The sequence below is a fragment of the Oncorhynchus keta genome, chromosome 27 (genome assembly GCF_023373465.1).
Source record: "Oncorhynchus keta strain PuntledgeMale-10-30-2019 chromosome 27, Oket_V2, whole genome shotgun sequence".
In the NCBI taxonomy this organism is placed as follows: domain Eukaryota; kingdom Metazoa; phylum Chordata; class Actinopteri; order Salmoniformes; family Salmonidae; genus Oncorhynchus; species Oncorhynchus keta.
This window is the reverse complement of record NC_068447.1, coordinates 40,087,090-40,112,132: the sequence shown is the minus strand read 5'-3', so window position 1 is coordinate 40,112,132 and position 25,043 is coordinate 40,087,090.

The window sequence follows — 25,043 nt, the reverse complement described above, 5'->3', positions numbered from 1 at the left end:
ATCATGTATTTTTTAAAACTATTAACATTAATTATTTAAAAACACATAAGTTGTAGCTAAGGTTGCAACATCTAAGGTTGCTCTTGAATAGAGGGTGGGTGTCACGTTTTGGCAGATACATGTAGTAAAATGAGAATTAATTGAAATTGTAACTTTCAAATGGTACCACAAAGATGGTTGGAGGTCCACACATCAGAGAATGTTGACTTGAACGGTTGTTTCATTAAATGATACTGTCAAGCTTCCATAGGAAACCAATAGAAATCATAGAAATATAGATAACAGAATAGACATGACTATTTAAGTTGACATTCAACAGTGGGTGGCCCGGCGTTCATCTTTGTGGTAGTATGTGAAAGTTAACATTTCAAGTCAAGTAAAATCTAAAATCTTCACGGTGTAGCAGCTAAATTGCAGTGGTCTGAAGGGACAGGCCCATTCTATGGAATATATTTCTATGATTGAAATGTCACCCACTCTGTATTCAAGAGCATGTTGTGTCTCAACTGATGGCGGGCAAAACTGAAACACCTCAGATGGTGTAAAATAGGGTTTAAGCTACAATAAATGCACATTTTTTTAAAAAACTGGAGTTTATGCTTTTTTAGATAACTTAAGTTAAAGGTTTAAAAATGATACTTTTTTTAATTAATTATTTTTAAAGAAATAATCAAATAGTTTGACAACTGTATGTCAGCTTTAAAAATGTTATCAAACTTAACCGTTTTCTTTTAAGTGATTAAAATATGGATGGATGTGTCATCTTATGGTGGGGTATGCATAATGAGTGAACTTGGAGCACGTTTATCTCCTGAATGTTTTGGAATTTAGGTCCAAGAAGTGACTTTCTGACCACTTCTTCCTTGATCAAACATGTATGGAAAGTTTTGTATAAATTGTATAAATTCTAATGGATTTACTGAAAAATGAGTTGCCCATTTTCCACAGCCATGACGCCCTCCAAAATGTCACTTGTGTTGTCTGCTGTCCTTCACCTGAAGATTCCTTGTCTCATCCACGTCAGGTCAGTTGACTGAGACCTTCTGTCCAGCAGTCAAACAGTCGCTGTATTGTTTTCTACCATCTACAGTATGGCATGACCTCAGGCCCTGTCACTCAATGAGTCACTCATAATTATACCAACATGTAAAGCGCACAACATGGAGCGAGTGAGAGAGAATGGGCAAAGTAGTCATGTGGTGTCAGTTATAAGTGGCTTGTGTCAAAATTATACCAATATTTTTGTCATATTAGTCATTTGAGAGCTTGGGACTATACAGTTATATCTGGATCTTAATTTGAGCAAGTTTGCTACAGCAGGAAAATAATCCTGCAGCAACAGGAAATGTGAATTATTATGTGGATTATAATTATTGGGCATTTTTGTAGGGGTTGATACATTTTTTTGTTAGGGCAAATCATGTCTGAAACTTCAAAGTGGAAATTACAAACTTTAGAAGCCTTTTTAAAACACAAATACACTAGAAGCTTGCATTTCCTGCTGGGCAGGAAAATTCTCAGCAACAAAATAGTGATCAAATTAAGATCCTACATCTGTTGCCTTGTTCTGTGCAATGTTCTCTACCTATATAGTACTCTAAATACACCAATTCATGTTGCTTCATGTTGCAAAGTAAAAAGAAATACAAGATAAAAATTGTTGACACTGTTCAAACCAATAAGGATTCGGAACAATAAAGCCAATTATCTCAGAATTCTCTTTTTGCATATAGAAGCTTATAGACCCAAGCTATCGGAATTGATGCAGCCACAAATGGGAATGATTCATGTATTTTAAATACATCTGCATATTTGAATCTAATACATCTTAAACACAGGCATAATAAGAGATGACAATTCTGTGTGCAGTCAATTTGGTGCCCCGTCGGGACTTAAAAGTGCATGTCATACCGTAAGAGTCAAGATCAAGCAGGAGCAGGTTCCTATTCTTTGGAATCACAAGGAGAGTTAGAAGACAGTCATGAATTTACAATTAGCTTCATCCTGGCGAACATCTTAAGGTTTGTGACAGTGTCTCTCTGGCCTTCACTAAAGGGCATGTGTGTGAAACCATGAATTTCTTGCGACAGCCCTATGAAACCAGAGAGGCTATATTTAGTGAGGATAACCAGTGCTGCACGGTATAATCTGACATTTGTACCACAAGGGAGTCATACTGCATTGCTCACAAATGACAGTGTCACTGTTGGTTTGCGTCCCCGGTGGAATAGGTTAAAGAGAACAAAACATGTTTTTGCAGTGGAGTGCTACTCCGCAAGACAGATCTAATAAAACTATATTTGATTGTGAGGATATGATCTGACTGTGCTTGTCACTGGTGAGTGAGCCCCCAGAGCTCCCAGACAGCAGCAGCCTGGCTGAGGAAGGACATAGAGTCCCTCAGAGCAATCTCAGTAGACTCAGGAACAGGAGTCTGCATGACTGGCCTGCTTTTGATGGCTGACTCCAACAGTGCATTTCAACTTTCCTCCGTTGCCTTGTCTTGCTCTCTGTTAGCCTGAGACTTGGTACAAAGACAAGGCGTGCTCTTTCTGTCATTTTAATTACGGGGATTTGATAGGAGTTTTATTATGTTTTTTAGGGGGGAAACAGAAACATGTAATAAATATATAAACACTTATTGATTGTAAAACATAGTAACAAATACGTATAATCATTCCTGCTAGTGCTGGTGGTAATAGTCTATATACAATATTTTCAACGCTATATTGCTTCAAACTGGTGCTGATATCTTAGTTTAAAGTAGAATTGACAACTCATTAACATTTGAACCACTGTCAAACCCGTATAAAAACAACAACCATGATGAAAGGGCTCTCAATGAGGCTATTCATTAGCCAAAGTCAAACAGTGGTCCTCTTCAGTGCTGTGTTGTGCTCCCCAGTGTTGTGTTGTGCTCCCCGGTGTTGTGTGGTGCTCACCAAGGTGATCAAACCTGCGTCAGCCTGCACCTGCCTGCCTCATCTCTGGAGGACGCCACAGAGGTTGCACAACGAAGCAGTAGTGGCACACTAGGGAAGTTCTGCTAGCATCTCCTCCAATCACATTCTCAGCGATATTGGACGATTTGAAATACCTGGAAAATACATTTTGGGGGACTGCATCGAATTTGAGGACTAGTTTAAGATTTAAGCAAGCCGATCAAAGTAAATAAATGACTTGTTCCACTTTTACCTATAACCAGGGATGGTTCTTTTCCACAAGTATGCACTGTATTCTCCCCCAAACAATAATCCTGTACCGTCTTCCATTCAGTATTACACTCTTATGTCCTCCTTCTTTTCATTATGTACCTTGCTTGCAAGAACAAGGACCTGCAATGCACAGACTGAATTGAGAACATTCAATTATACTCTCTGAGTGATCTTTGTTGTGAAGAAGTAATACTTGGTATGCTAAAGTAAATTCTAGAATATAGTACAGCGCTCCCAATTGAGGTTTTGGGGATTAGTAACTGGCAGGCTTTTTTTCAATGATATGTTTGAATTATTTCTCATGGGTGTGCATAATGGTGATATAAATCTTTTTGTGTGTGCAATTACAAAGACTGGCATGGTCTATTCCCCACTGGGTGATCGCCTGCGAACAATGACATATCACCGGCTGGCCGGCAATGGTCATTAAGAACTGATATGGGATTTATGGGCAGTCCTTAAACATGAGACGGTATTAAAGAGATTTGAATACAGACAAAATGGCGTAGCTGCAGAGGATTCTGAGCTAAGATGTAGCTAATGAAGTGTGGTTGGTTGAAATGCTAGGGGATAAAATAGTTATTTTGGGTAGGACCAATTTCTCATTGAGCAAAATGAGTCTGAATTTTAATAATTGGTCTTCAAAGTCCATAACATGGTGGCTGGCTATTGTTATTTATGTCTTTCGTGTGGTTTCCTATTGCTGTAATGAGATTATGAAGACTATTGGACATAATTAGGACATTGTACTGTTTATTGAGTGGAAATTTGGTTGCATTTTATTTTACAGTACTTCCACTGGTATGTGCCTGGTGTTTGCTAGAAGATGATGTGGTATCGATGAGTACTTTCTGGTATTTACACAAGTGGTAAATTATTTCATTTTTAAAACTTTTATTTAACTAGGCAAGTCAGTTAAGAACAAATTCTTATTTACAATGATGGCCTACACCGGCCAAACCCGAACGATGCTGGGCCAATTGTGCGCCGCCCTATGGGACTCTCAATCACGGCCAATTGTGATACAGCCTGGAATCAAACCAGGGTCTGTAGTGATGCCTCTAGCACTGAGATGCAGTGTCTTACACTGTCGCGTCACCACTGTTCATTTCTGTACCGTAACAAAAACGTAACATTTGTCAAAAATGTGTTTCATGAATAACACATTTTTAACAATCAAGAGCATAATAATAAAACCATCTTTGCCTGTAACTGGCCATGAGGAGAAAATACAAAGCCATGTGCTGCTGTACCTATGCAAAATAATTAGGAATCTCTCAGTCCCGCTGTATCCTCAATAGCTCTACAAGCATTTGACTAATTTACAGAGGCAATTAGTAGCCTTATACATTGCAAACTGCACTGTTCCTACCGCTGCTACCTCGGAGTGAATATAAGGAGCTTAAACATGAGACATGTTCATTGGAAAGTGAGAAATAAAGCCTTTGCCGCATCGTATTAGTGCCTGCCCCTAAAGTGACTGTTTACCATGAGGTAGTGCTCACAGCTTTTAATGAGCCCTCTGCCTGTTCTAGTATAATTCCAATTAGGCCCCTCTTCTCACACTACGGCATGATTACCACCATGTGACGCCTCAGACTCCATTGTTTTAGGTACAGCAGGCTGTTTAATCTGTTTTCACTGTATAAGCCAGCACCTGCCAGGTGAATTACACCTAGTAGCCTTTGATCACACAGTTATTGGTTAATTAATACAGAGGATAGGAGTGTAAACCTCCCTTAGGTCACACGTGTGAAAATGTATATTCACATTTTCTCGAGTTATTCTCTACAGGTGGATGGAGGGTACGTGCCACCACAGCTTCCATTTTACAATACATTGGTGCAGTTTGAAGGTTCCTTCAACAGTTGATGGATGTGGACACAAACTGGGTGGAGACAGATGACTCTTTTGTAGATTAAATCATCAATTCACCACAGGTACAAGCCATGCATGAACCGCCTTACTTCCTGTCCTCTTTTTAACCATCAACTAAGTCTGACCAATCAGAACAGAGTAAACTAGTTGCCAGGTAGATAATCCATAAATAAACAAATGGCAAAGAACTGATTTACCATTCTTTAAAAATAAAACAGTGACATAGAAAAAAATCATAACTCATAAAATAATCCTACATCGGTATTCGATTCTCCTAGAATAATGGAATGACTGATGTCAGTAGTATAAATTTTGAATGACTTCATTTGATCTTTGAGTATGTGATAACAATCCATCACTAAGAATAGAATAGGCTGATCCGATATGGTGCAATTACCACAATTCTGGCCACTGCCATATCCACAGCTAGCATAAGTACTGTGGCAAGATATTTGTGATCAAAACACAGGCAGGAGAAAAGCCTGTCATTAGCTGCAGCCATTTACAGTGTCATCTTGTTTGGACAGGCTGTTGTTCTCCGGGAAATGTACCCTCTTTTTTCCCCCATTTTCCCCCATTATTTTAGTTTTATCCTACAGTTGGGCCTATACTGTGTCTGTGACAATTCTGATTTGTTAAGAAACACACTACCATGACATTAAAGCGTTGATATCGTTCGCAAGAGAAGGCTGTGGGAGTGAATGATGGACAACACTTTAGTTTAGTATAATTCAGGGAAACACAGTTCAACGGAGCAGGAGATAATGATAATGGCTAAAACAGACACCAGATTTGAGATTTACCCTAGATTTGACACTCATTCAGTTGAAGAAGAGACAGGGCAGAAAATGCTAATCTGCCAGAGAAAGCCCTTAAAAGAATCAATTTGGCAAGTTGTCTTGGAATGGGACTTTATCCGGCACTGTGGTTTCGACTGTCTCCCAGAAAGAGTAGGATGACTGTCTCTCCACACTGACAGGCAGACTGGGGCCAAATTGACAGTCCTTTAAAGTGGCTGACAGAAAGCGGCATTAATTAAGTCATTTCTGGACTTTAATTGTGTTAAGAAGAAGAAGAAAAATCTAATATGAGAAAAGGTTACCAAGTCCTCTCTGGTGTCAGATTCTTTACTTTCTATGAATATTAATGTAACTAATGAAGACAATCTTTTCTTCATCTCTTCCATTGTTCTGTGTTCAGGTGCCAAGCTTCCACTGCCATTGATTTGTTGTTAAAGAACAAATATGGCGCGGGGGGGAAATGACAATCACGTCTTTTATCTGAAATGTATCATTTTTGCTTCTTTTTTTTTCACGTGATGGGATTTTCTTTTTTTTTGTTGATTCTTTTTCATGCATATTTTATTTTCAAAAAACAGATTTGAGTGTGGATGTAGTCGTGCTATATTGGATCAACTGGATAAGCAATATCATTTTATAGTCATTATTTAAAAGGGGCAGTGTAAATTCGGTATGGACATTTCACCAAGCCCGGCGTCAGGATAAAGTGGGGGGGGGGGTTCTTGCATTGGAATTATATTGATTTCTGCTTATATAATCACACTATACCACAATAAACATAAAGTTTGAATGCCTAGAGTCCGAGATCATTGAGAGCTTTTGAAATCTGTAGCCTAAAAACACCGGTACCAAGTCGTAGGCCTCGCACAGGAAGTTGGTGGCAACTCAATTGGGGAGGACGGGCACGTGGTAATGACTAGAGTAGAATAGGTGGAAAGATATCAACAACATCAAACAAACGGTTTCACTGTTTCCATGTGTTTGATGCCATTCCATTTGCTCTGTTCCAGACACTATTATGAGCCGTCCTCTCCTCAGCAGCCTCCGCTAAGGCCTGGTAAACAAAATATCGATAAATCGATAAAAGCGATCTATATTTAGTCTAGTTATAGTAACAGTAAAACAAACGCAGTAAACAAAAGGAGAATTGTGATCCAAATAGCGAAAACATAGCCTACAGCCTACTACAGTGAAATGCAGCCATACACAGCTGTCTTGCCAAGTAAATAGGCCTATACATGTCTGCTTCAAACATGGAAAATCATGCCGCTCGCTCATGAGTTCAGCAAAATGTTGTGATATGGCACAATACACTTCGGTGAATCAAATTCAACCCACGTAATCAATTACGAAATAAACATGTTTCCAATACGTACAGTTCCATTTACAGAAATGAAAACCAATAGGCTACCAAGAAAACCATAAAACATCTGCATTAACCGAGTATTTCAGCCACTCACTTCCTATGAATCAGTTGCCATTAAATGAACGTTTTTGGACAGAAAACCTGTGGCTATTGTAGGAATCTAGGCTAACCTAGGCTGGCTCCTCTGTTCCAAGAGCATCAGGAACAGCCGGAATGGGAGGCGCTGTGGAGCCATTATCCTGGAGGCTCTTGTGGAAGGGTGGGTAGGCTCTGCACATGGAGCCAGTTGGAGCTCGGCAGGCAGCATCATCGCAGCTGGGCTTGGCGGCCTCGGTGGTTTAATGCTTCTGCTGCTACTCATCGCTCTCCTTCTTCTCCTTTGTTTGGGTACTTTGGCGAAGCCAATTTCTGATATCTATCGTGGCAGATTAGCTGGTTCGAGCTAGCTAAATAGGCTAAGACTATTAACACTAACTCTTTTTTTACAGCTAGCTAGGTAAGAGTGAAGCAGCTTCAATTTTAAACTTGACCCCGCCCTTATAAACCAATATCAAATATTACTGGCGGAGGCACATCACGTTATTCACTTAGCCTACAACAGAGATGAGAGATGAGCAGTGTTTTTTCCCGCTTTTAACAGAAACCCAAAGGAGACATACCTAACCGGCCAGTGGATTTCCATAGATCCAGCACACCCTGTCCATTGTGCTGACACAGCGCAGTGGAGATACAGATTTTTTTGGTGCCAACCTGACACTCAATAATTTTCACTTTTTTCTATTTACATATAGGGACAAACTAAAACTGAGGGGCCTAAGCCCCCTTTAGCCGACTCGTGAAGCCGGGCTGACACCATTCTATTCAGCAACAAATAAACAGGAAGCCACCATAGCCACATTGTTATAAATGTCAATTACTCTTCAGACTTATGTTGATATTTCGATCACACTATACTATATTGCAATATTTGTCAAAAATCCCAAAAAGTAACACAACGAATCTGTTTAGTCTAAGCGAATGAATATCAAAAAAGAAAATACTATATTAGCCTGAAAATCATCAACTTTGCAAGGTGGGGGAGTGAAAATGTCAGCCATTGTTGGCAGATAAAGTTTGTTGATAAGATGTTTGATGACAAGTTACGTGTTCCTTCTGCATGCCATGGGGCCCTGGGGGGAGGAAAACACCAAGCGCTTCCCAAACTTCAATATTAACCAAGCATCATGATCGCCAGCCTCAATGAAGAGACAGAAATTCAAATGAACTTCATTCTCTATGATAAGGTGACCTGAGTCCTTGTGAAGGATGAGCTATGGCTATTTCTGGAGAATGAAGTGCTGGGTCTTTGCCACAGGGCAAACCCTGAATAGCCAGGGCTGGAATTACTTGAAAAGAGGGACAGGACTGATGTACTCTCCACTTGTCATTGAAGGAGTGTCTTTTGTTCCCAGGGCTCATAGATCAACATGGAGAGGGAATGGCTGTACAAGAGGACTGATATACTAATACATTGGTGAAATCTTATGTGGCAAATGATCCTCCCAAAGTCTCAGAAAATACAACAAGGACATTGTGTTTCTCAATAGCTAGTTGTTTGATTTGAGTAATCCTCTAATAAAAACATACACTACCGTTCAATAGTTTGGGGTCACTTATAAATATCCGTGTTTTTTCAAAAAAAGTATTTTTTTTGTCCATTAAAATAACATCAAATTGATCAGAAATGCAGTGTAGACATTGTTAATATTGTAAATGACTATTGTAGCTGGAAACGGCTGGAATGGAATATCTATATAGGCGTACAGAGACCCATTATCAGCAACCATCACTCCCGTGTTCTAATGGCACGTTGTGTTAGCTAATCCAAGTTTATCATTTTAAAAGGCTAATTGATCATTAGAAAACCCTTTTGCAATTATGTTAGCACAGCTGAATACTGTTGTTCTGATTAAAGAAGCAATAAAACTGGCCTTAAAGAGACAGTTTGCGCTGTTCTGTTAATGGAGTAGTACACAGCGTTGTACGAGATCTTAAGTTTCTTGGCAATTTCTCGCATGGAATAGCCTTAATTTTTCAGAACAAGAATAGCCTGACAAGTTTCAGAAGAAAGTTCTTTGTTTCTGGCCATTTTGAGCCTGTAATCAAACCCACAAATGCTGAAGTCCAGATACTCAACTAGTCTAAAGAAGGCCATTTTATTGCTTCCTTAATCAGAACAACAGTTTTCAGCTGTGGTAACATAATTGCAAAATGATTTACTAATGATCAATTAGTCTTTTAAAATTATAAACTTGGATTAGCTAACACGGGGTGGCAGGGTAGCCTAGTGGTTAGAGCGTTGGGCTAGTAACCGGAAGGTTGCAAGTTCAAATCCTTGAGCTGACAAGGTACAAATCTTAACCCACTAGGCCGCCATTGAAAATAAGAATTTGTTCTTAACTGACTTGCCTAGTTAAATAAAGGTAAAATAACACAATGTGCCATTGGAACACAGGAGTGATGTTTGCTGATAATGGGCCTCTGTACGCCTATGTAGATATTCCATTAAAATCAGCCATTTCCAGCTACAATAGTCAATTACAACATGAACAATGTCTACACTATATTTCTGATCAATTTGATGTTATTTTAATGGACTTTTTTTTAAGTTGCTTTTCTTTCAAAAACTAGGACATTCTAAATGACCCCAAACTTTTGAAATGTATTGTATGTTTACGTCAATATCATCTACAGTACATCTACGTGTAAGATAAACTGTATGTCATTGGTATCCCAATGTGCACTTAATGTGAGTTGTAAATATAATCATTGTGACATGGTGCGTTTTGAGATTTTCTCAGAAAAGTCTAAAAACGACTGGGAATATTCAAATGCCTGTTTTGTTTTAAACATGTCTGGTTGAGGAAGGATAAACTGTCATAATATTAATATCGCCATATCTCAACTGAATTTACTGTTCAGATTTGGAAGAACTTGGCCACGTTCAGATAGTATTTTTCCAGATGTCTTTCTTTGTCTTGATGGTTCATAAAAAGGAATAATCACCTTAGCTAATTTATGTCTTGGAGTGGTTGTATATAACTGTGTGAAGTATGGGAAAGTATGCGCCTGTGGTCTTCGCTTTACTGCATCTGACAGAGATGACTTCTTAATGTTGTGTCATCGTCTGTACTGTACTGTGCATGTGGGAGTTCCTCGTCTGGAGTTCACATACTTTCCCACCGGAGGAGATACAGGAACACGTGAGGTTCAGTCAAAGCTGCAACGACAAACTTTTGAACGTCATCATTGGATGACGGCTTTGTTCAATAGAATTCATGTTGATGATTTGAAGTGGGGGTTTTTTTGTGTGTGTGTGAAAGAGTTATTCAGGCCAAGATGATATTGTTCATAGAAATGACAGAGTCATTTAGGAGGACCGAGAGGAAAACTTCTAATTTCTTGTGAGTCTACTGTGGATGTTTTGGGGTTGGTAGTCTTATGTTCCTCTCCCCATCAGCGGTTTATGTGACAAATGGATGCCACAGCACACTAATCTTAAAACTATTTAAGAGAGGATATTTATCTCCACTTCCATGTTTTACTTTGCACCATTCGTTGGTTTTTGTTTGAGAATCAGCTCATTGTACGGCATACCAGTCTGTGACCAATTTGATTCTGTTGGTTCAGATACAATTACAGTATTCCTTTTGTTATCTTTATACATTTACTTCCATGGTTTTGAAAGTAACGTTGTGAAAGGTTGTTCTCCTTTTCCTGATAAGTGATTGTTGAGTAATCAATGTTCTCATCACAAAGTTTATTGACTTACATGTCAATCCCATTACACTTTACGAGGAAAATACAATACATGAGGTAAACCACTGCAATGGGACATGCAGGATATCTCATGTCAGTTTCTTTACCTTCTTATGAATGTATGAATTCCTGCCCACTGGCCACAGAAGTCCTTTCAACGTCTAGTTTTGGTTTACATTTGGTTGAGTTGTCAACTAACGTGAATTCAACGTGAAATAAAAAATAAATCAAATCAAATGACGTGGAAACAATGTTGATTCAACCAGGTTTTCCCCAGTGGGTGTGTGACGTTTGTTTTTCCCCTCCGATCTCTGCTGCGCCACAGACGACCCAGGAGGCTGTGGGAAGCCTCTGATCAGAAGGAAAGTAATGGTAAGTCCTTCAAAAAACGCTTTGTCTCTCTTCCACGAGCCAAGTCTGGCCAACCTATTAACACTCCCTTTAAATTATTCATTCTGATGGATAAAACACCTCCACAATTAATTCCGTGTGAGCAACCAGTACCCCCCTGAAAACTACTGACAGAGCAGATACTGTAGTCAATGCAGAGCCAACCACCATTCATTGACTTTTAGGCCTTTTCAGGCTTCTTCAGGCTTGTTTTTGAATAGCAATTTTATACTTACACTATTATGTAAACATCTCTTAGACACAGTAAATTGAGGTCTTGTGTCACATCCTTTCTTCATCTTGGCATGTTCAAGTAATAATGTGCATTGAAGAGAAAGAGATATGAAACTTTCCCAGCTTGAATATTCTGTTTGACGGACAGAACTTCAGAGCGAATGGGCACCATACGTCTGACATGCTCATGTAAATTAGATTAGAACCCCAACCTTGAGCCCATTGCTATGCAAACAGCATTTAATTGTATGTATTAATTATAAACATTCACTGGATGCAGTATTAATCGCCCTACTTATTTAAGTATATGTCATTTACTGTAAAAGATGCTCTGTTGGAAAGTTTTGGGATCACACTTCATATTGTATGCATGTGTGTTCTTCAAACTAAACTCCACGGGGTATCATTTTCCTCATCCCATGTATCTTGACTATAAGCTCCTATCTGGACAAAGCCGTGAAATGTGCCCATTTGAACAGTATCTTAACTAATTGATTTCAGTGATCAACCACTTTCATGTATTTCAGACACAGGAGGTTGGTGGCACCTTAATTGGGGAGGATGGGCATGTGGTAATGGCTGGAGTGGAATATGGGAAATTGTATCAAATACATCAAACACACGGCTTCTATGTGTTTGGTGACATTCCATTCACTTCGTTTCGACCAGTATCACGAGCCATCCTCCCTTCAGCAGCCTCCTGTGATTTCAGATGCAATTCAACAAAAATGTCATCAAACATTTGAACCATGATTTTGCCAATGTTGTTATTAAGATTGATTAAACAAAACTTTTCTTTAGTTTCGTTTTGCATGTTGAGCTGTAGATTCTGGATCATAAGACATAAAATACACAAAATAATATACATATATATTTTTACAGTCAACTACAGTATGCGTGCGCCCAGCTAAGGATAATGTGTAGCCCAGTTTATTATTGCTGAGCTGCTGTTGCAACACTGTGCATGCAGCCCAAAAGGCTTCAAATCATTGGGGGAAATGTAAATCTTCTGTGGAAATTACGGAAATGCAGGGGGAAATGGACGAGCAACACTTCATAACAATTAATCAGAGTCCGCTGATTAATAAAGTTCATTTTTTATTCTCGATGATTCAGGGGATTATCAAAAGGACACTGTCCTTGTCATTTTGATTAACAAACCCATCCTCGCTCTGCAAGAGGACGCGCTGAAGGGAGACGCTCTCTCTCGCCCATAAAATAAATATTGAATGAGAATATTAACTCGTTAACCTTGACAAGTATTTGTAATTTTCATAAGGGGTAAACTCGCAGATTCAGCATAAAAAATGCTGTGGGGGTTTGAGAAAGGGATGGGAGTGGGGCGGGAGGGGGGACGACAACACACAACAAATGAGAGAGAATGAAGAATGCTACTGCATGAATCCTGTCATTTTTATGGGCTGCAATGATTAATTTGTTTGTTCAAATTCTCAATTAAGTCAGGAGGAACTAGGGAGAATTAGAAAACGACAGCAGTGCAGTGCTGTCTTGGCTTTGCTAGCGCCCAGGGGAAAGACACCTCATACAGTACATAGGCCCTGGGTCAGGCTATGTCTACTGTACATTGAAGACAACTCACAAAGGATGAAATATAGGATACATACGTACATACAGTGGGTATCATGAGTATTCATCCCACTTGGATTTCTTCAAATTTATTGTGTTACAAAGTGGGATTAAAATGGATTTAATTGTCTTTTTTTGTCAATAATCTACATTTAAAAAAAATCTTAATTAAAAAGAAAACACTAATATACCTTAATAAAATAAGTATTCACCCCATGAGTCAATACATGTTAGAAACAACTTTGGTAGCGATTACAGCTGTGAGTCTTGGGTAAATCTCAATCCAGGTTTTGCACACCTGGATTGTGCAATATTTTTCTCATTTACTCTTTTCAAAATTCTTCAATTTCTGTCAAGGTGTTGGCGATCATAGTAATACCGCAATTTTCAAGTCTTGCCATTGATTTTCATGCAGATTTAAGTAAAAACTGTAACTTGGCCACTCAGGAACATTCACCATCCTCTTGATAAGCAACTCCAGTGTAGATTTGACCATTTGTCTCTGCCAGTGTTTGGTCTGAAGCAGGTTTCCCTCTAGGAATTTGCCTGTGCTTAGCTCCATCCTGTTTATTTTTTATGCTGAACATTATTTATGCATAGTCAGCTCAGGGATTTGATCCAGCAACCTTTTGGTTATTACCCCAATGCTCTAACCACTAGGCTGCCTGCCACCACTTTCAGGGTGCAAAAAACATTTAACTGATGTTGCAAGAGTGTTCCCAGAACAAATTTCATCTGGTTTTTTAAAAAGTTTCTCAAAATGTTTATTTAGGTTGTGGGAACATTGTGGGGATATGACAAAATATAGGTTCCCAAAACACAAAAACTGTCCAGTTGTGCTGACATTCAGATAATGTTTGATTTAGGGTGCAAAAACATTCCTTTGATGTTGCAAGAATGTTGATGGAACAGCCTTCCTGAGTTCTTTAAAGGTTCTCAGAACATTTAATTAGGTTGTGAGAACAGTTGCAGGAACATTACAAGAAATTAGGTTCCCAAAATACAAAATATGCACAATGTTTAAGTTTGCAGAGGACAATTCTATAATGCTGTAAAAATGTTGTCAGAACACCTTTTTTAAGTTCTTAAAGGCTCCCAGAAATGTTATGCGAGTTGTCTGGGATGTTGCAAGAATATTGATGTGATAATCACATAGGTTGCACAGAACATTCCCACTATGTTGCAGAATGTTCCACATGTCCGTTTTTATGACGTTCATAGGTTTAACATAATATTCCATTGATGTTCACGCAATATATATTTTACCTTGTCTTGGAGGTCCTTAGAACAGTTCAAGAACATTTAGAAAATGTTATATTAAAACATCACTTAATATTACCACAACATTCTCAGTGTAGCTCCTTAAAGAAAAAGAAAGCATATTGGAATACATGCCAATTATGTTTCTCTACAGATTTAATGGCCGTTTGCATTTCAAGGTGGTATAGAGGTGGTACACATGGCATTTCAATTTCATTCATATGACATTTGAAAAGCATTTTATCATACCAACACAACCATGTTTTTTAGACTTCAAGTGGACAATCTGCAGATGTTTTTTTTATCCTCTGCGCCACCAGGGCTCTTTTACATGTAGTTTTTCAATATATAGCCACCGCAGTATGGTCAATCAGGAATTCCATGCTTCCTTTTTAGCCTTCTTAGACGTAACTAACCCAGGGAAATACTGGTAACTGGGTTATTCACCACCACTTCACCCATCCTCTTTATATACCGCGTACTTCTGAGTCCATATTGACAAGGTATCCAAGACTATGCGTGTTCATCTAAGATCCATTTTTCTTTTCAGATCATGACAAATACGAGAGGGGGGACCATGTCAAGTGTCTCAAAGTCGGAATTATGTTGGGTGCGTTTGAACAGTACATTTTCACACAATGTTTAATTTTTACAGTTAGCCTAAATTCTGCATTTCTGACTGGATTTAAAAATCTGGACGAAATAAAGACATCCCCTCATTTAGTATATCTGGTCCTCAATTTCACTCAATTTTCAAAATGAACATGGTTAAAGAATGTGGGATTGAACCTGCAATCTTTGTATGTGTGGTCAGAGTTTTAACCCTCTGTACCACCTGGAGATATTTGTGACCATCTGTTTATATTTTTTTATTATCTATTTTTTTTAAATATATATGGCCAATCAGGACCTATCCTCTTCATATGCTGTGTACTTCTAACACTGTATTTTATGAAAATGCTCTTTAATATTGCACCTTTCTTTTTTTTCATTTTCATTTAAAACAATCACGGTACGGTATGCAGTATATAAAGTGGGTGATGGTGAAAAACCTAGTTAATAGTATATCCCTGGGTTAGTTATGTCTAAGAAGGCTAAAAAAGAAGAATGGAGTATTGATTGACCACACTGCCATGGCTATGTACTGAAAAAGAAGATTTCAGAGAGCTTACCTGGTGGCATAGGGGATTAAAGACCTGGCTTGAGAACCTAACAATTCCAGATTCAAACCCCACTTTAAGATGGTCAACATATGAAGTGCAAAAAAATGAGTAACTGCTGTTAAACTGTTCCATGAAGTAATGTGCAGACATTAGGTAAAACTATTTTTTAAATTCTAAATGTTCTGAGTAACTTCAAGGCAAGGTCAAACGTGTATATAGCGTGAACATCAATAGAATATTATGTTAAACCTAATTTGAACATTATCCAACGTTGTGGGAATGTTCTGTGCAACCTTCGTGAATATCAGAAGAATATTCTTGCAACATGAAGGGAATGTCCTGTGCAACCTAACTTAAACATTGTATCAATGTCATCACAACAGTTTTTCTTTTTTCTTTTTGTCGCTTGTAATGTATCTACACTGTTGCCACAACCTAATTAAATGTTCTGCCACAGTAACAATTTTGGTTTGCTGGGAAAATATTACTGGTACATTGTGTTATTACAGTACCCCCCACACACACACACCCCACCCAGATGTTGTATGTGGGGGATAGAGGAAGGGGTGGTCATAAAACAAATCTGAAATCCAAGGGGGTTGAAATGTATGATTCCCACTGTACATATTTACATCGGGCTTCATTTGGGATTAAGTCACATAACATAGAATATTGTCAATAAAACAATATTCATTCCTCCTGTTACTGTTATGTCATTGTGCCTACTGTTTTTATTTGTCCAGGTTTCTGGATCAAGGGTAATTCCCTTAAAATATCAGTTGTTCTATTAGAAATAAAGCACAGCTCACCACAGACACCAGCTGTGGCATTACAAACACAGAAAATAAAATATGGAGCTTGCATTTCCTTTTCCCCAGAGGGCCAGTGCACTTATTATTTGTCAGATTCACAGATGCTTTTGAAATGACGGTGTCTTGTGTGTGTTGAACCTTTACCAAAACTCTACCATGAGAGACTACTGCATTTTGCATACCATCTGATTGAAGAAGCCTCCATGAAATGAGGAGTCTCGTGAGTCTGAGGGAATTTACACTTCTGTTGGATGCTCTTTTCTCTGTATATGTCCATGATGTCGCTCTTGCTGCGGGTGATTCTTTGATCCACCTCTACGCAGACGACACCATTCTGTATCCATCCGGCCCTTCTTTGGACACTGTGTTAACAAACCTACAAACGAGCTTCAACACCATACAACACTCCTTCCGTGGCCTTCAACTGCTCTTTAATGCTAGTAAAACGAAATGCATGCTCTTCAACCAATCACTGTCCGCACCTGCCCGCCTGACCAGCATCACTACTCTGGATGGTTCTGTCTTACAATATGTGGACAACTATAAATACGTACCTAGGTGTCTGGCTAGACTGTAAACTCTCCTTCCAGACTCACATTAAGCATCTCCAATCCAAAGTTACATCTAGAATTGGCTTCCTATTTCGCAACAAAGCATCCTTCACTCATGCTGCCAAACATACCCTTGTAAAACTGACCATCCTACCGATCCTCGACTTCGGCGATGTCCTTTACAAAATAGCCTCCAACACTCTACTCATCAAATTGGATGCATTCTATCACAGTGCCATCCGTTTTGTCACCAAAGTCTCATATACTACCCACCACTGCGACCTGTATGCTCTCATTGGCTGGTCCTCGCTACATATTCGTAGCCAAACCCATTGGCTGCAGGTCATCTATAAGTCTTTGCTAGGTAAAGCTCCACCTTATCTCAGCTCACTGGTCACCATAGCAACTCCAACCCGTAGAACGCGCTCCAGCAGGTATATTTCACTGGTCATCCCCAAAGCACAAAGCTCCTTTGGCTGCCTTTCCTTCCAGTTCTCTGCTGCCAATGACTGGAACGAATTGCAAAAATCACTGAAGTTGGAGACTTATATATCCCTCACTAACTTTTAGCGTCTGCTGTCAGAGCAGCTTACCGATCGCTGCAGCTGTACACAGCCCATCTGTACATAGCCCATCTGTACATAGCCCATCCAACCAACTACCTACCCCATCCCCATATTTGTTTTTGTTTTTATGCTCTTTTGCACACCAGTATTTCTACTTGCACATCCTCATCTGCAATCCAGTGTAAATTTCTAAATTATAATTACTTTGCCACTATTGCCCTATCTATTGCCTGACCTCTAACTTCATTTGCACACACTGTATACATATTTTTCTATTGTGTTATTGACTGTACGTTTGTTTATCCCATGTGTAACTCTGTTGATTTTGTCGCACTGCTTTGCTTTATCTTGACCAGGTCGCAGTTGAGATCTTGTTCTCAACTGGCCTACCTAGTTAAATTAAGGTGAAATAAAAATAAATCAATAAGATGCCCTTCTGGTTGTAAGGATTTCCATCCACCAGCAGATGATCTCTTGGCCCGTTTTGCCTTTAGTTCTACTTCCCTCAGTTGCACGTCTACGGGACTCACCTCACTAACCGTAGCACCCTTTTCATCAGCCTCTCTCTTTGGAGTGGATTCCCTCCTCCACAAAAGCAGCCTCAAGCTACTCTTTGACTACTGCTTCTGACTGCGAAGGTGTTATACAGATGTCAAAATGCTTAGCAATGAGGATGAGATTTGCCTTGATACATCAGTCTTGTACTTCCCTAGTGGGTTTTTCTTCAAATGCTTTCACTTCGAAGTCTGTGGTCTTTTTAGAATTTACTCTGTGAGTGTTCATGCAACTTTCCACCTCTTCAGAGTGATTTGAGCGACTACAACAAACCTGGGACACAACATGCCGGACGAGACCCCATTTTGGTACGTTCCCCAATACGAAAATAAAAAAGTTGCTCAACAGAAAAAGGGAACTAACAAATGAGTCACTGGGTTCTGAATGGCATCCATGTGGGGCCTACTGAGTGCTGGCCAAGCAACTCCAGTTGGGTCTTAAAATATCTCTTCTATGGACCTCCACTGGATTTGCCTGATATCAGAAAACTAAAGTAGAAAACCCACCCCTACAGTACCAGTCAAAAGTTTGGACAGACCTACTCATTCAAGGTTTTTTCTTCAAAACAATTAAATAACACATATGAAGGACAGCAGCATCAGATGACCTGGCCCCCACAATCACCTGATCTCAAATGTTATCTTTATTTTACTAGGCAAGTCAGTTAAGAACAAAGTCTTATTTTATATGATGGCCTAGGAACAGTAGGTTAACTCTCTTGGTCAGGGGCAGAACAACATATATTTTTACCTTGTCAGCTTGGGGATTTGCTCTTGCAACTTTTTGGTTGCTAGTCCACCACTCTAACCACTAGGCTACCTGCCACCCCATGGTTTGGGAGGAGTTAGACCGCAAAGTGAAGGAAAAGCAGCCAACAAGTGCTCAGCATATGTGGAAACTCCTTCAAAACTTTTGGAAAAGCCTTCCAGGTGAAGCTGGTTGAGAGAATTCCAAGAGTGTGCAAAGCTGTCATCAAGGCAAAGGGTAGCTACTTTGAAGAATCTCTCATTTAAAATATATTTGATTTGTGTAACACTTTTTTGGTTACTACATGATTGAATATGTGTTATTTCATAGTTTTGATGGGTTCAATAATATTCTACAATGTAGAAGAAAAAAAAATTAAGAAAAACCCTTAAATGACTATGTGTCCAACTTTGAACTGGTACTGTACATAGGATAAGTTGTGAAAACAAAAGTGGAGCAAACCCAAACAAGGGAAAACAAAAAGGTAAAGGCTCCTAAAGTGGAAGAGCTAAACATTGGTTTAGCGCTTCCAAAATCTATTTTTCCATCTCAAGTACTTGGCCAGAAGCCCTTAAATATCAGCTTTGCTAGCACAGGTAAAACGCCTTCTGACTAACGAGGACAACAGGTGCAACACATCCTGACGAACGAGGATGATTCCAATCAGCATGCCACACCCAAAGGGAGCCAAACCCAAAATATTTACGAAATTGATGGGAGAAACAGAATCTGTAACTCAGAGGAACAGCAAGTTCCAGTGAAAATATCACCAGTTATATGTGGACAATTACAGCCCCTCTTAGATTGTACATGGAATTGGATGAGAGGTGCTCATCTGTCCCTGTGTAACAGTATAATTTTAAACCGTCCCCTCGCCCATACCCGGGCGCGAACCAGGGACCTTCTGCACACATCAACAACAGTCACCCACGAAGCATCGTTACCCATCGCTCCACAAAAGCCACGGCCCTTGCAGAGAAAGGGGAACTACTACTTCAAGGTCTCAGAGCAAGTGACGTAACCGATCGAAACGCTATTTAGCGCGCACCGCTAACTAAGCTAGCCATTTCACATCCGTTACTATCACCACCCTTTTGACCTTCCTCCTTTTTTCCACAGCAACCAGTAATCCGGGTCAACAGCATCAATGTAAAAGTATATTTTTAAACCATCCCCTCGCCCATACCCGTGCGCAAACCAGGGACCCTCTGCACACATCGACAACAGTCACCCTCAAAGCATCATTACCCATCGCTCCACGAAAGCCGCGGCCCTTGTAGAGCAAGGGGAACTACTACTTCAAGGTCTCAGAGCAAGTGACGTAACCGATTGAAACGCTATTTAGCGCGTACCGCTAACTAAGCTAGCCGTTTCACATCCGTTACACCTGGAACCACTCAAGGATGGAGACATCACATCATTCTCTTCACTGATATGACAACATTGCTGGATTTAGATGACTTATAATGTTTAGTGATCTTATATATATATATATATATATATTTTAAACAATCCTTTACTGTCCACTGCAAGCCTTACTCAACGTTAGAGCATCAAAACATTGCCTGACAGTAAATGTTTTAGCATTTGACATGTACTACAGTATTTTAAAAGACAAAGCCCAACTTAGTTAACAAGTTTTGGATCATTTTATGATTTTCCTAATGAAATCACAGTGAGTTTTCCAGATCAGTGGCTGCATTTAATGGTGTTGGCCACCCTTTCCTCCAACAAGGTGTCCTCTACAAATCCAGAACTGTGTGGCATTGAATGGAGCCAGCACTTCACAGTGAAGTGAAAATGCTTATTAGTCAAACAATCCACATCGGAATAATGTCAGCGTCAGCCAGTAGTGAAGGACGATACGCTGAAACCCCTGCACATGGAAACCAACTGTTTGATGTATTTGATACCATTCCACCTATTCTGCTCCAACCATGACCACAAGCCCGTCCTCCCCAGTTAAGGTGCCACCAATATCCTGTGAGGCCAAGGTAATGACAGTTATGTTTAGCAGCATATGCCTCTTACACTGAAAAAAAATAAAGGTTCTTCAATGGTTCTGTGGAGAACTCTTGCCCGATAAAGAAGCTTTGAGTTATGAATGGGGTTCTTGATGTGGCATATACGGTTCTTCAGAAATCAAAAGCATTGTTTTGTTTTTCAAAAGTTTTGTTTTTCAAATCCGTTTAGGAATACTGGCTGTCCAAACAGCAAGTTACAAGTGACCAAATCGGATTTGTGCGTGTTCAGACAGCTTTCATTTGCTGACATGTCTATGCTAGTTGTCATAGTAATGATGGTTGTGTGCACAGTGGTGTAGGCTGATTTGTGGGGGTGCTCATGCTTCATACCACTTAGAAGTTATGTAGCAAGCTAAAGCGACAACATTGCCTGCCAAGGACGTTTCCCAGTTGATTTGAATGTTCAAAATCATAGAGTAAGAACACTTTTAAAGCCTCAAAGAACAAGATGATACAACTTCAAAACAAATAATTGTTTGCTTAGCCACAGCAGTCAACTAGCTGGCTAGGTAGCTGTTTTGCTTTCTAGCACATGCACTAATTTGTTTGTGAACAATTAACAAGCTAGTTAGCTACCACATGTTCTTGTCAAACCGTCAACAGAGTAGCTAGCAAGCAATAAGAAAACCACATGAGGCCAAATAAATCAGATTTGACCGTTCAGTCTCAAGTCGCATGACAGGAATTAGATTTGTATCTGATTTCAAACCACCTATGCCTATGGTTTGAAATGTGTCTTGAAATATCATTTTCCATGTGATTTTTGGCTGTTCAGAATGCAGGAAAAATAATAGATTTGAATCGGACATGCCCCAAAATTGTATTTGAGTACATTCAATCCGTGTACAAGGCTTAAAATGTGTACAAGGCTTAAAAGGTTTTTGAATTGTATGAAAACCTGCATATGGGTCCCTTTCATAGCACACAGCAAATTGTCCATTGTTAACTAGTGTTGATCTTTCAGTGTAACATTTCTGGTGCTGTTTCAAGAGTTAAATTAACACCATAGAGTTAAATTAACACTCAGTGGTGTCAAATAATCCCAGTGTTGGTGTTAATAACCAGAGTTGAACCAAATCCAAAACCACGCCCATCATTATCATATTTTTTATATATGTTTTATATTGTTTCAATATCTATGTTTCTACATGTACCTTGATTATGCTACTCAAATATAAATAAGATACATTTTCCTTAACTATTCCAATCTGTTACTTGGACTTATTGTACCTGCACTGAAATGGTTGTTCCAGTTTAGATGTTAATATCTTAGTCTTCCCAACCTGGCAGTTATTCTGAATGCAGGCTGCGGGTGGATACAAATTCTGAATTTTGGATATCCCCACTCTGTCTGGATTCCTATAGGAAATACACATTACTTTGCATAATGTGCCAGCATAATGTGACTTGCAGGCCTGATGTGGCCTGTAAAATGAGTTTCAGACCACTGTAATTAGGGTAAAACTCTCAAATGAAGGCCTTTCCAAATATTAGTTGTATTATCTTAAATAAATACATTTGAATGACAACATATTCAATTAGGATCTCACTTGGTGAAGACCACAGAACTAAAAATGAATTAATGCAACAACCATGTCTCTGTCAATAGCAAACACAGTCATGGGGGGTACTGGTAACTCTTAAATTCACTTGAAAGGCACCCTAGGAAAATAAGCCTTAAACCCCTAGAGCAGGACTATTCATTCTGTTCCTGGAGGGCCAAAATATTTCTTCAAAGAACCATCCCATGTATAGGTTCTTCGGGGACCCTCAAATGGTTCACCTATGGCATTGCTCTCAAGAACCTCCTTGAGTTCCTCCATGAGTTTTTAGCAAATTCATACATTTGTATACATTTTGGGATGTTACTGGTCTGCTTTTGATCCTTTTTTAATAAAAACGTTTCGTCTTGGTCAATCAGAGAGCTATGGTCATGTAATGCTGATCATCTTGTACATTGAACTATGATTCTAACACACCATTCCTTTGTTTCCACATGTTTCATGCAGAGGTATGTCAAAGCAGTGGGTATTTATGGGGAACATTTGCTGCGTATGGAAAAGTGTGGAATCAATTTCCCGCTCCTACTGATAATTGATGGCTTTTCTGAGTGTGCTCCTGGAGGGAAAGATGACAAGCCAGGTCTATCATATTTGGAACGCTAGTAAAGCTGCCAGGGCCTAATTTCCTGGAGGCTTCTGACCCCTGAGCAACCCAGTGTCTCTCTTAAATGCTTAGAGCCAACACTCATTCATCAACCAGGCCTGGAACAGTTCCAAAATGTCAATATCACTGTCTGACATATATTTCTATCTATAAACTGTATGTATGTATCTATATTTACTTATCTCTGTATGTGTTATGGTAAATGTGTAAAAATCCGAGATTATAGACACACTGTAGGTTTCCCTGTTGTACACATTTAACGTGACATATCTATGTATCTACAGTATATATCTTTCTATCAATATTCATCCATCAATCTACACTCTGTCTCTAATCACAGTGGCGTGTAAAAACCATTGGCTAGATTTACTGCTTAACTACATTTGTCTGTTCAACATTCTCCAAAAACACCTCATCAGTGAGTCGGCCCTCTCAAAAGAATTGTCATCCTGTAAATCAGTCTGTCTCCAAGCGAACCTGATACTTTGAAAGTGACAACAACGACGACCTTGAGATGTATTTTTGTCAGACCTAAAACTGTCTCCCTCAGCAGTGAGAGATGTGCCTGTCCAGATGGTTTTGCGTGGCACCGTCTTGCTAATTGTCAGTGATGCCATCAAAGGGGATGTGGCAGACCTGACAACATAGCTGATGAGCAATGAGATGAGCATGATGAAATTAGAGCCGAAAAACATGTGACAGTTATTTTGTGCACCTTATACACTATAAAGTACATGGAAATGACAACTTAAAATCCCACATTTTTATCCACCAAAGAGATGAATGATATTGTGATATTCAACACTTCTTTATGATGATTTGTTCAGTTAGCAGCCATACAATCGCTTCATTGAGTATTTAGCCAGTATATTGACACCAATTAAAGTATAAGGCTTCATTCACTGTCAAATGATAACACTTTATTTGAAGGATAGCTACCTACGCAAGGACGTCATAACACATTCCTAATACCCAACATACCCCAACAAATAAATATCAAACATCAAATTAAGTGTTACCAAATAGGTTACTATAAGATGCAGCCCCAACCAATCCCATGGCTGTTCATGCTGATTGTGTTACTTACAAGACAAACCATATGACACACAGGATGATCCTGACCTCAGACTGACATGTGCTAAAGTGCATTATGGTTATAGCTGGGATAAAGGTCATGTAGCCTGCTGTTATAAATGAAACAGGACAGCTCCAGCATACATGCAGTGTCAAGTGGGAGGAGGTCTGAAGGGAAATCCCCTTGGATCTTTTAGGGACACATGCAGAGATCGTATTAAAAGATCTTCCCTTCTGTCCTTGTGATTAGCAGACACTTAATCATCAAATTTAACAGAGAGAGTGCAAAGTATTTTAACCAGTTCATCATATAATAGAGATATAATAGACATGGAGATGCTGTGCCTCTGTGTTTAAATGTGACAATGCCCTTTTGATTTTCACTACTCTGTCTGAGCTAGAAGGTTTGAAACATGCCAGGGGGTCATAGGAATACTGCGTCATGCAGGAACAGTTAACGAACACTTCATACTGGCTAATTCATCTCTGCTCCATGATATTGTCTGGTCGTCATGTAAATTCTGAGGTCTTATTTATTCTATTTCAGAATTTATTATATCTACATATTCATTGCAGCCATAATGGTCTGTCAGCTACACTGTCAGGAGCAGCCAGTGTGCAAGCAGCAGACTTTTGCTCCGAGAGAACAAGAGAGAGAGAGAGAGAGAGAGAGAAAGAGAAAGAGAGAGAGAGAGAGAGAGAGAGAGAGAGAGAGAAAGAGAAAGAGAGAGAGAGACTTGAAAGGAAGTAAACAAATGAATGCAATGCCTCATTGACAGGGTTTTATTTGACCGTGGCCAATTAGAGAGCATCTGTAATTTAAAACATTCAACTTAAATAAAATAAAACTTATTTAG